Raw genomic sequence first — 13,758 nt, 5'->3', positions numbered from 1 at the left:
CTCCTTCTTCTTCGCGGCGAGGAATCCTCCACGAAGAAAGCGTAGAGCGGTGAGTGACACACCATTGCCTTCTTTGAGCTTACTAGTTTAGGCTTGTTGTGTGCTTGGAGCCATTTGTGGCTCGCACACGGTGTATCGGCAAGTTCCTTGCATTGACACGTGCGACATACGCACACAGTAAATGAGGCCTTGGCCTCCCTTTTATAATAATGGCCGGCCACACTGGTCGTGTTCACACTATGTCCGCCCGTACACTGGACGCCCATCCCGACGGCGTCTGGGCTAGATCCCCTCTCCCAAGAGCGGGACATAACAGGTGCACAATTATCAAGCCTCCGGATACCCTTGCTGCGTTATGCCAATGATCTTGTCACAAGCGGCAACGGAAGATGCAGGAATGATGACCAGACACTAGCTGAACTGAGAACATGAGAGATCTACACTATTGGGCTGAGCCAGGAACGTGAGATCTACACCACTTGGGTGAGCTGAAAACATGATCTTGTCAGAAGTGGCAACAGAAGATGCAAGATTGATGACAAGACACGGGCTGAACTCAGAACGTGAGATATCTACACCACTCAGCAGTAAACACCTCACACACATGCACTGCTCCTGCACATATAACCATTGACCCGCCATCATGCGTTGTCCGAGAATGTATTGCTTCCGTCACTGAAGAGCATTGTCAATGTCCGCCTTTGTAAATAGTCATACTGGACATCTCCCATTTCGTGTTAGAAATAGTCCCGATCCTCTAATCGATGTCGTGGTCACCCTCGCTGAATTCTGCGCATCAATCTAGCTTTGGGCACTATGTCGAAGGATTTTCAAAAATCCACAAAGCATCAATAGACGTCTCCCATGTGATCTCCCCTCCTCAATAATGGCTCCGGGTGTGAGAATATGATTAAGAGTAGAGAAACCTCTTCTAAAACCTATTTGTCCTATCCTGTTCTCTCTCTCTCTCTCTCTCTCTCTCTCTCTCTCTCTCTCTCTCTCTCTCTCTCTCTCTCTCTCTCTCTATTACTCTCTTTCACAGCCGTTTTTTGACCTAGTAGACAACAGTTCACTCTTTTGACCATAACTTGCTCATCCGAACTCCGATTTAGGTGATCTATAGCCTCAATCGAAGAGCACGAAGCCCTCTACGCATTGATGTAAAGACAGAATTTTTCTGTGTAATGAAAGGCTTTGCTGTAACAGCATCTCAGAACTGAAAAAACTGTCAAAACTTTGCGTTTTTGTTGCCGACTTGAAGGCAATGTCAGACAAAACTCGCAAGGGTGGAAAAGCCACACTCGCCATGGAGAATGATACAAAATCTCCAAGGAATTTGGATGCTAATCCAACCACATCGTCTACAACAACGGAAGCAATGATCATGGCTTACTTGATCTCGTTACAAGAAACCGTCAACAAGCAAGGTGAAGAGTTACGCGCACTTGCAATGGAGAATGGTACTTTAAGAGTTCTCGTTGTGGAGAATGAGCACCTCAAGAAGGTTCTTGAAATGCAAACAACACGCTTGATGCATCTTGAGAATGAAGTTCAAGAATGTAAACGCTCTCTTGTTGACATGAATGTAGTGAAAGAGCGCTTGAGCAAAGTTGAGAGTGATCATGTATTGAAAGAGGAAACGATAGATACAATACGACATGATGTACGTGAGATGAGAAATGCATCCAAATCATGGGCTGATATATGTAAGGATAATGTGGTTTCTACATCTCCTATCACGCAAGCCGTTGTCCAAGCAAAGAATGTAGAGAATGTGGACACTCAAGAATTGCAAGAACGACAAAAACGCTCAAAGAACATCGTCATTCGTGGAATCAAGGAGGAAAGCATGGAAACACCCCAATCTCTTGCGGTTGCTATTGAAGAGTTTTTTGCTACACACTTTGGCATGTCAGGAATCATGGCTTATGGTGCACATCGAGTTGGAAAACAAGGAGTCCCTCGCTCGGGAGAAAGACCCATTGTATGTACCATGGCTGATGAGGTAAAGAGAAAGATCATCCTTGACAATGGTTGGATCTACCTCAAAGGAACGGGTTGTAATGTATATGAGGATCGCACTCTTATGCAACAAAATGTACGTCGCAAAGCATACGAGGAAAGAAGCAAGAAGGTTAAGGTATCATCTCAAGAAGAAAAGGCACTTGAGGAGGATGCAAGTCCACCCAACAAATAGGGACACATGATCTATGAGACCAACTCACGCTTGCGAATAAGCTTTTGGAATTGTAACGGGTATCCATGGAATGCGGGAATTGGCATTGATGAGCTTACCAATGACTCCGATGTGATACTTCTTGTCGAAACATGGGAGCATGATGCGCAACGAATTCTTGGATTTGACAAATACGATGTGCATTCTTTGATTTGGGCCAAAAATACAAAGCAACGAAGAGGCCAAGGAGGCGTAGCATGTATGACCAAAAAGAGTTTGAAAGATGTTTCCATTGTCAAAGAAGATAAGTATAAACGCTACTTATGGTTGAAAATCAGCCCACCAAATGGTCAAGTCATGTTTGTGGCCGGCTGCTACATTCCTCACTATGACTCCAACTTTTATGCTCGCTTGAATATGGATAGAGATCAGCCCTTTGTTGAAGTAGAGGAAGACATTGCTCATTACAAGGATCAAGGTGAAGTCATTGTTTTTGGAGACATAAATGCTCGCACAAATATGTTACAACACGACACACAACAAGTCGACATGCCGCATGTATCAAGAAGAGTGGATGACTCATACATGTATAATCGAAGTTCTAATGATGCAAAAGAAGTGGATCACTATGGAAAGTCACTTCTACATATGTGCAATAGTACCGGAATGCTCATTGCAAATGGTGTATCTCTATGGCAAGGCACCAATGACTTTACATGTAGAAAGCACAATGGTGCTAGCGTGATTGACTATATGTTGTTCTCAGAAGCCACTCTAGAATGCATACAAAGCTTTACACTTGGTGAATGGAATCCGGAATCGGATCATAGGATGTTATGTATTGACCTCAAGTGTGGTAAACGGCCCGAGCATGTAGCCTCCAATCATGATGTGAATCATTTGTACCTACGTCTAGACTTCAAACGAGCACTTATATATGCTGATATGGTGGACCAAATGTTAAGCATGATAGAGCATCAAGGGAGCCCAACATTAGAATGCAAGTGGAAAGTTTTCAAAGAAGTAATTTTCTCTTGTGCGAAGGAATGCTTTTCGGCGAAACACATGTCTTGCAAAAGGTCTAAGAAGGGTAGAACCAAGAAGAAATGGTTTGACATGGAATGTAGTCAAGCCCGAAAACACTTGCTAAGATTGGATGCAATCAAAGACAAGGAAGTTTACTTGGAATGTTCACACACATACAAAGCACTTGTTCAAAAGAAGAGGAGAAGGTGGGAAGTCGAAAAACAACTTCTTTTAGCACAAGAGAAAGCACATGCATGTGGCAAGTTTTGGCAAAATCTAAAAAGCAAGCGCGTTGAGAGCTTTGGTGACTTGACTCTTGAGGATATGTATATGCATTGTAAGAACCTCTATGAGCAACCCAATGTTGATAAGATGGAGGGTTGTAGCTCCCTTCCATTTATGTCTCCCTTCTTTACCATTGAAGATGTATGCCGCGCGCTTGAGAAACTTGCTACTCGCAAGGCAGGTGACCTTCAAGGTGTCAAGGCTGAAATGATTAAATGGACAAGCAAGAAAACAAGATATTGGATATGCGATATGTTTAACCTTGCACTTCAGTATGGCATGCCTCATGATTGGAGTGAAAATTGGATCAAACCTTTGTACAAAGGAGGAGATGTAAACAATGTGAACAACTATCGCACTATAATGGTTGGTTCTTTGATGGCAAAGTTATTTGGATGTATTATGGAGATGAAGATAAGTGAATGGGCTGAAAAGAATGGCAAACGTGCGCTTGGCCAAGCAGGTTTTCGAAAGCATCATAGCACTATTGATCACCTTGTCACTCTTCGAGTTCTTATGGAAGCGTCTCGATTGAAAGGAAAAAAGTTGTATTGTTGCTTTGTGGATTTCAAGAAAGCTTTTGACATGGTACCGCGAGGAAATCTTTGGAGACGTATGCAAAGCCTTCAAGTGCCGAGAGAATTTATGCATGCAGTCTTTTGCATCTACCAAAAAGTGATATGTCGATTACGTATGGGAGATGGAATTTCAGAATTTTTTGCAAGCACTATTGGTGTCAAACAAGGATGCCCACTTTCCCCAACCCTCTTTGGGCTACTCATTGATGAATTGGAATACATGGTTCTTGATTTTATGCAGCAAGAAGGCATAGAAGAGGTTAAGATTGGAAATGCGGTGATCATGCTTTTGCTTTATGCCGATGATGTAGTGCTCTTGGCACATACCTTAGAAGATGCACAAAAGCTTATGAGTGTATTGGAACGCTTTTGCCTACATAGCGGGCTGATCGTGAATGGATCCAAAACCAAGGTTATGCTTGTAAAGACCCTCAATGACGAAAATCCATGCATTGTATACAACAATGAGAAACTTGAAGTGGTAGATCACTTCAAGTACCTTGGCCTTGAGGTTCCATCCAATCATAAATGGAAGGATTGTGCAATGCGTCGCTTGGAAGCCGGAAAGAGGGCTTATTATGCATTTGAGAACATGTGCAATGCAGGAGAGATCAAGTGTTGGGCTCTCAAAAAGTACCTCTTTGACACATTGGTGACACCGGTGCTTCTTTATGGAGTGGAGGTGTGGGGTGGAAGCATCGGGAAGTCTACTTGGAAAGAGTTTGAGAATGTCCAAAAGCGTTTTCTCACCAACTTTCTCCAAGTCAAGACACAAACACCCTACATGCTCTTACTTCTTGAGTCCGGATCGCTTCCCATTGAGGTCTTGGGCATGGAAAGGGTTGTGGAGTACATGCGTAAGACACAACGTAGCCCTTTGCATCGACTTCCTAGAATCGCATATGAAGCAAGTCAAAAGGTTCAAAAGACATGCAAGAGCAAAATACTAAGTTCGGGGTGGATGCTTGATATCAAGAAATGGTTTGGAAGATGGGATGCATGTCACTTGGTCAAGGATGCGTCGATCGACTCCCAAGTTAATGAGGCCTTCTTACAACGCCAATGTATCATGGCTTGGGAGAAATCCGGAGGTTCTCGCTTCAGCCATTACACCACACACGTTGCCCCAAACTACAAATCTCTCTTCTTCTCGGAACGAGGTAACCGAACCCATTCCTACATCCTTGAGCCCATCCCGTTGAGTGCGATCCGCACCATTGCCTCCATTCGTCTTAGCTCCCATTCTCTACGCTGTGAGACAGGACGTTGGGGCACTGGCGAGGAGTGTCATCGACTTTGCACCTTATGCCCTCGTCAAGTGCGAGAGAGTGAGTACCACACACTACTTGAGTGCTCAGCTTTTGACCACATTAGGTCCTCTTTTCCCCATATATTCAGCCATGAGCTCTCCCTACATACCTTCCTCTCCCAACCACGATGTGGACTCTCTATTGCGACGCTCATTTCAGCCATTTTTGAGCATCGAGAGTCACTTATGAACTCCACTCACACCACGTGACATGTTCATTTGGTCCCATAGGTCATATTTGACCTCCCAGGACGATAATAGAACTATCTATCTATCTATCTATCTCTCTCTCTCTCTCTCTCTCTCTCTCTCTCTCTCTCTCTCTCTCTCTCTCTCTCTCTGTGTGTGTGTGCCCATCATCCACCTGTATGAAGCAACATGCCAGTCTAAAGATAAGGGAAATAGGTGTGTCCTGAATGATACAGTCTCTAAGGATCAATCTAGTAGACAAGGCATACGAAATATTGGTCAGATGCACTAAAAAGAGCAACCATCACACCACAAATCCGAAAGACAAAGCAATCACTGAAATGATTAAAGAAAAACATCCGCCAAGAAACTAACTGCACTGTGAAGGAAACACTGGAAGACACCGTGCATATTACTCCATTGAATGGAGCACTGGAAGTTGACTGTAGATAATAAGCCCCCTCTAAAAGATGAGTATCCTCAAACATACGCTTTGAGGTAACAATTGATTCAACTCCACGTCGAAACGAAGAAAACATTGTCACTGAAAGCTCCAGAGCTAAAGCGAGAACTCCCCCCAAGATAGAAAGCCCCCTTCCTGCTCAATCCTAGGAAGAGAGAATAAGTATCACCAGAAAGAAATCTGAGACATCCTAGAGTACAATTGCTTCCTCTGTAATTGAATAGCAAAACCTTAATCTCAAAGAATTCGAAACTCAACGAGAATTATACCATCGGTAAACTCGGACCGCTAAGAATAGGAAGACATGAAAGGTCGTCACCTAAGGATTATGCTTGCCAAAGAAGCCATCGAGATCCCAAAAGAGGACCTAGCTACTCAAGAAAACATCCTAAGATCAAACCTAATGTCCGCCACCTCTCTGCATCTGTCAAGATCAAACATAGAGGTACAATCCAATACAATATGCCAAACTACATACAAACTCAAAGGGCACATATACTCATACTATTGTAACTTGCTTCCTTAAAATCTGTTGAGAGAGAAGGAGAGAACACAGAAGTAGAACCCCAAAGTGTGTAGAATACACACATGAGATGATGTATATATAGAGGGGACCTGGGTGCCATATATAGAGAAGCCATATATTGAGTAGCTTCACATATAAGCTCAACACCCCCGCTCAAATAAGGGTCCCTAACTGTGGATGAAAAAACCCTTGGGGGATCAAGGGAAAAACCCACAGCTCTATATACACCCACCGTTATATTATAAAAATCATTGAATATACAAATATTTACGAGGAGCTCCATCACTCCTTTTACAATGAATGTTTTATGAGGAGTTACATTACTCCTATCAAATACAATAATGAATACAAAGGTTCAATAAAGAGGTGTAAAAGCTATCGATTAGCTTGTAATCAAAAGTGTCTCCGTGAATCTGCTATTTAGCTTGTCATCAATATCGCATCACCAAACATGTCTTCATGTTGTCATCAATATGGCATCACCAAACATATCTTCATAAATCTTTTATTGTCACCAAGTTTGTCTTCATAAAATCAATTCTTTGATCAATCCTACATAGATCATAGACTCCAAAAAAAAACATGTCATGAAAATTATTAGCATCGTCAATGAAATAATTACGTTCACAATGCCATAAGAGATGGTTCGCGACGCCACTCTTTTGACGACATATATACGCACGACAACATATGGTACATAAAGTATAAACGTAAAAGTACAAAATGTGTGATTACGTGATACAAATGATATGTGTATATACTACATAAAACAACATTTATCAATGTAGTGATCAATGAATACCATCAAAGTATTAACAAAATATCATCATTATGTCAATAAAAATGAATAAATGATCATGGTATCAACGAAAAGCATCATGTTATCACCGAGAATAATCATTGTATCAACGAAACAACATCATGGCATCACCGAGAATAACCATGGTATCAACGAAATATCATCATGGCATCACCGAGAATAACCATGGTATCAACGAAACAACATCATGGTATCACCGAGAATAACCATGGTATCAACAAAACATCATCATGGTATCAATAAAAATCACCATGGAATCAACAAAATATCATCATGGAATCACCGAGAATAACCATGGTATCAACGAAATATCATCATGGCACCACCGAGAAGAACCATGGTATCAATGACATATCATCATGGTATCAACGAAAATCACCATGACCAAAGTATTAACAAAACATCATCATGGTACCATCAAAATCACTATGGTATCAATGATAAATTATCAATAAAACGACGTAAACTATATCTCTAAAAGAATAATTATACAAGAATCAATGAACGAGTATATCATATAACAAAAGATCATGTACCAACAGTAGCTCGATAGAATTTGGACGATCATCAACGGCTCGACTGAATCGGAACGATGTGTAACTGGCTTCTACAGCAAAGTTACGTCAGTAACAAATATATGATTGATAAAGAAAAATATAATTGAGAAGTTTTCAATTATGAGAAAAATCAAAAGCAAAAAGTAAAATTTTGATTTTCAAACATATTCGCAGTCCGAGACGATAACCCAAAATTGGTGCAGAATTTAGAGAAACTTTCTTCTGCAAAGTTATAGACCACATCGATTCCAATCCCCATCGCGGGTAGTTTCTTCTGCAAAGTTGTAGAACACATCGATTCCGGTCTCTCGCGCGGGTAGTTTCTGCAAAATCGTTTTCAATAAGCAGAAAAATAAAAAACAAAAAACGGAAATTGCTTTTTAGGTATGTACGTAGTCCGCGAACGATAACTCAAAATCGATGCAGAATTTGAAAACACTTTCTTCTGCAAAGTTGTAGACCACATCGATTCCGGTCTTTCCCGCGGGTAGTTTCTGCAAAATCATTTTCAATAAGCACAAAAATCAAAAACAAAAAGCGAAAATCTCTTTTCAGGTATGTACGCAGTCCGGGAACGATAACTCAAAATCGGTGCAGAATTTGAAAACACTTTCTTCTGTAAAGTTGTAGACCACATCGATTCCGGTCTCCACGGAGGGTAGTTTCTACAAAATCGTTTTCAATTAGCAGAAAAATCAAAAACAAAAAGCGGAAGTTGCTTTTCAAGTATGTACGCAGTCTGCGAACGATAACTCAAAATCAGTGCAGAATTTGAAAACACTTCCTTCTGTAAAGTTGTAGACCACATCGATTCCGGTCTGTCTAGTTGGGTAGTTTCTGCAAAATCGTTTCTAATTAACAGAAAAATCAAAAACAAAAAGCGAAAGTTGCTTTTCAGGTATGTACGTAGTCCGCGAACGATAACTCAAAATCGGTGCAGAATTTGAAAAAACTTCTTTCTGCAAAGTTGTAGACCACATCGATTCCGGTCTCTATAATGGGTAGTTTCCGCAAAATCGTTTCCAATTAGCAGAAAAATCAAAAACAAAACGCGGAAGCTGTTTTTCTGGTATGTACGCAGTCCGTGAACGATAACTCAAAATCGGTGCAGAATTTGAAGAAACTTCTTTTTGCAAAGTTGTAGACCACATCGATTCCAATCCCTTTAGTGGGTAGTTTCTGCAAAATCGATTTTGATCAGGAGAAAAATCGAAAACAAAAACGTACTGCTCTGATACCATGTTGAGAGAGAAGGAGAGAACACAGAAGTAGAACCCCAAAGTGTGTAGAATACACACATGAGATGATGTATATATAGAGGGGACCTGGGTGCCATATATAGAGAAGCCATATATTGAGTAGCTTCACATATAAGCTCAACACCCCCGCTCAAATAAGGGTCCCTAACTGTGGATGAAAAAACCCTTGGGGGATCAAGGGAAAAACCCACAGCTCTATATACACCCACCGTTATATTATAAAAATCATTGAATATACAAATGTTTACGAGGAGCTACATCACTCCTTTTACAATGAATGTTTTATGAGGAGTTACATTACTCCTATCAAATACAATAATGAATACAAAGGTTCAATAAAGAGGTGTAAAAGCTATCGATTAGCTTGTAATCAAAAGTGTCTCCGTGAATCTGCTGTGTAGCTTGTCATCAATATCGCATCACCAAACATGTCTTCATGTTGTCATCAATATGGCATCACCAAACATATCTTCATAAATCTTTTATTGTCACCAAGTTTGTCTTCATAAAATCAATTCTTTGATCAATCCTACATAGATCATAGACTCCAAAAAAAAACATGTCATGAAAATTATTAGCATCGTTAATGAAATAATTACGTTCACAATGCCATAAGAGATGGTTCGCGATGCCACTCTTTTGAACATATAAGCTCAACAAAATCTTCATAAAAATAGTCCTTTCCACTTGTGCTGAAGAGAACATACCTACAACTGAAATGTGCAATCAACATCCAATACATAGCATGACACCAATACTAAAGAGAAGAGTAAAGGAACTTGTCACACGCGCACTGCACTTGCGCACGTGGGGACAAGCTTCTGCTGCAGTCTAGCGTGGATGGGTTGCCTTGACGGATGACTCATAGGGGAAGATGTGTTGCCCATCTCTCCTAGCAAAGGATTGCCACAACAAGGTGCCCGCCACTCCATGGCGAACCCACTAGGGGGCTACCAGGCAAAAACGCTTGGGTTGCTTGGAAAACATTGGGCTACTTTCTTGAAAATACGCAAGACAAGTGCAACGGAAAAGAACAGACTGAATATACTTTTAGCACTTCAATAACAACTGAACTGAAAGAGAGAGCACATACGACACAGAGTGGCGGAATTCCACCCCAAAGAGTATTGGCCCCAAACCTTGGCACCCTGGTATTTCTTTAATTTACTTGAACTCAGTACAATGCCGGTACTTCGCCCTTTGCACCTTCGTACTGAAGCATGCCTAAGAATGATCCCTCTGCACTTATTTAAAGGCCCTTGGCCTTAAAAAGCAGTTTACATAAAAAGCTTGAAACTCAAAAGCAATTGGCCCAAAAGCTGGCGCTGAAACTTCCCATCGTAAATCATGGAAATCTGTACAGGCTGCAACATGCAGTGTTAGCACAAATTGTGGGCGTCCGTACAGCTACCACCTCATCATCTTTTACGCACCTCTATCTGTGTGTGTAAGCGGGTCCTGCGATTGATTTCCCGCTTGGAGTGTCCAAGGCTGTAGGAGTGGATTAGAGCTCAAAAAAATTCTTCTTCTACAAAGGATCCAATCCCTTCTGCAGCACACTTAGGTTCTTGCGGAGAATCTGGCAAAGACAACTCCTCTCTTTGAGAAGGTGAAGACCAGTGTAAGAACTGAAGAGACCAACAAATACTTAGGCAAATTCTCAGTGGAAAATTTCGCCAGAGCGGAGTACAAACGTCAACTGCAGGTTGACACGTGTGTAAAGAGATTGATCAAGTACTCCAAAAACCCGAAATATATGAAGTACCTAAAAAATTATCTGATTGATGAGATACACTCGAGATGGCGAGAGGCCAATGATTCTCCTCGCAAGTCAGGAAGGAACCTAAAAGAAAAGTTGAGTGTAGAAAAGTGGAAACTTTACTCGCAAAAAAAGTTGGACAGAGCTAAGAAGGTGAACCACTTAAAGGTTTGAAGCACTCTCGGAAGAAGAGGAAATCGGTGGACTTCCCAGTTATTTGGACCGGAAGTCGACTTTCAAGATGGCAAGCAGATCCAAGAAACGTATTTGATTCGAGGATGACTCATCTTGAGAGAGTTCTGACCGTTCATCGTCCTCTAGTTCCAATGAGGATGAGAAAAGACAGAAAAAGCGGAGAAAAAGCAAGAACAGGAAAAGCCGATTTCTAAAAAAGTCTAGAAGGCATGGGAGGCCATCTAGCAATTCAAAGGAGGAGAGATCCTCCTCTTCTGACAGTGAAGAAAGTGAGGAGGCCATCTAGCTGATCTGCAGTGAGAACTTAATCACTCTTCCAAAGGAGTGGGATTACCTCTAGAATCAAAACCATAGGAGAGATCCAATCAAATTTGTAGTGAGATCTTATTCATCCTATTCACAATCTGATGGGAGGGGGATTACCTAATTAATGCTAGGAGATGCACTTGGTGTGCTTATCACATCTTTCATACAAGAACATGTAGCCTTAGATAGGAGCATGCATGCTCCTCCTTGGTGGCTACCAATGCACATCTCTTATCGAGTCCACCCATTATGTCAATGCTAGATAAAGAAACCACATTAAGTTCAAACACTTGGTTCACATGAATGCAACATATGCACCATTGCCCCTTGAAATTTTTTCACACGATTCATTTTTACCTTGATTGAGAAGCTTGTGCATGCATAAATGTGCATGTAAGGCTGCATCTAAGCTTTTTATCTTTGTAATAAGGCACCATACTATTGTGATAGAGGGGTACAATGAAAAACCCCTTTCTATTACATGCTTGTGAATGTACAGCATCTTTAACAATCTTGGTTGTTTTCAAGGTTACATCCGTACAGTACGGTTCAGTACGTACGGATAGGTTCCATACAACTTTTTTTTTTGGGTGGTTTAGTGGGGCTGCTCTATTTCAACCGATTAGGCCTATCTTTTTTAAAAATGCTTGGGTGGTTTATTGGGGCTGCTCTATTTCAACCGATTAGGCCTGTCTTTTTTAAAAACGCTTGGGTGGTTTAGTGGGGCTGCTCTATTTCAACCGATTAGGCCTCTCTTTTTTTAAAAACGCTTGGCTGCAGCTGAGAGCGACTGGTTTTAGCAAAGATACAAGTATAGTGCAATGTGTGCTCCTCTCTTGCAGGTGCCAGCTTTAAGTGCAGTGTGCGGTTTGTAGTACTTACTACTTATTAGAGTCAGGACTTCAGACTTCAGTCTTGGATTATGATGATTCATTATGTATTTATATTGATTCTCTTAGTTTTATGTGACCATGATAGTAGATATATGACACTATTTGGTTAGCTAAGCTCAGCTTTGTGTTTTCATTGTTCGGTTAGAGTCGTGGACTCTAGTTTTTGGCATTTGCAATGGTCTATTGTTGATTTGCTAGTGTTTATTAAAAGTCTTAGTGAATGCATATATAAATGTACAAAGTACTCTCAGTTTTAGGCTTTGTGGAAAACAGTATGAATTTTTACGTACCTAAAAACTCAATCCATTCTGTACTACGTACCTTATGAACCGAATTTGTATTGAACACTACGTACCTAACTACCTTGGTCATTTTACGACAACTATTTCAAGCAGAGACGTGACAAAACTTGACATAATATAAACAAATTACTTCCAGAGTAGGTATCTGCTAATTAGACATAATACAAACAAAGTACTTCCAAAGCAGGTATCTGCTGACTTTCTAGACAATGCTCCACTAGAAATTGGTGAAACAAAGCATATTGACATGCACTAAAGCTCTGTAACAGGTAAAAGCATAATTACATGTTGACGGAAGAGAACATATTTTGAAGATGGACAGCCAGGCACATGCTTCTAGCATTTGAAGATGGACAGCCAGGTACATGCTTCTAGCATTTGGCGGTTGAATTCTGCACAGTAGTACACAGTAGGACTCTCTCTCTCTGTCTCTCTAAGAGAGATGTAGCAAACTATCCCTAGGTGTGAATCTATTATGAGACGGAGAGAGAATTAAATGTTTATTAACAGCTACAAAAGTTCTAGTAGTAGGGGGTACCAGCTGGGATAAATGCAAAAAATATCCCGTTAGTTCAAGGGGGGTAAAAAGAGAAGGAAAAGGGAACTGAAAGGAAAGGGTAGGGGAGGGCACGTGGAGGTCATGTGCCTCTGTTCCTCGCTCTATCTCTCTCTCTCTCTCTCTCTCTCTCTCTCTCTCTCTCTCTCTCTCTCTCTCTCTCTCTCTCTCTCACACACACACACACACACACACACACACACACACACATACATACAGACCTGCTGTTATCCCCCAGAGCCTCAGACAGCTCTCTCTCTCTCTCTCTCGCTCTCTCTCTCTCTCTCTCTCTCTCTCTCTCTCTCTCTCTCTCTCTCTCTCTCTCTCTATCGCAAGAGGCCTATTTGTTGGTTCTGTTTGCGCCAAGCAAGGTTGCAACCCTGCCGGGGCCTCTCAATCTCTATCTGTGTGAGGCCTTGCTGGTGGCTCTAAGAGCATGAGGAAAGCCCGTAGCAATGCAAGGCGCCTCTCTGAGGTAGGGGGTAGAGAGAAAGAGTGGGAGAGTCGGGACATGGTCGTCGACTGGTTGCTCCCCAAGGGTAATAGAGGAAGTGGAATA

The sequence above is a fragment of the Adiantum capillus-veneris genome, chromosome 6 (genome assembly GCF_014529385.1).
Source record: "Adiantum capillus-veneris isolate H3 chromosome 6, ASM1452938v2, whole genome shotgun sequence".
In the NCBI taxonomy this organism is placed as follows: Eukaryota; Viridiplantae; Streptophyta; class Polypodiopsida; order Polypodiales; family Pteridaceae; genus Adiantum; species Adiantum capillus-veneris.
This window is presented reverse-complemented; position numbering follows the sequence as displayed.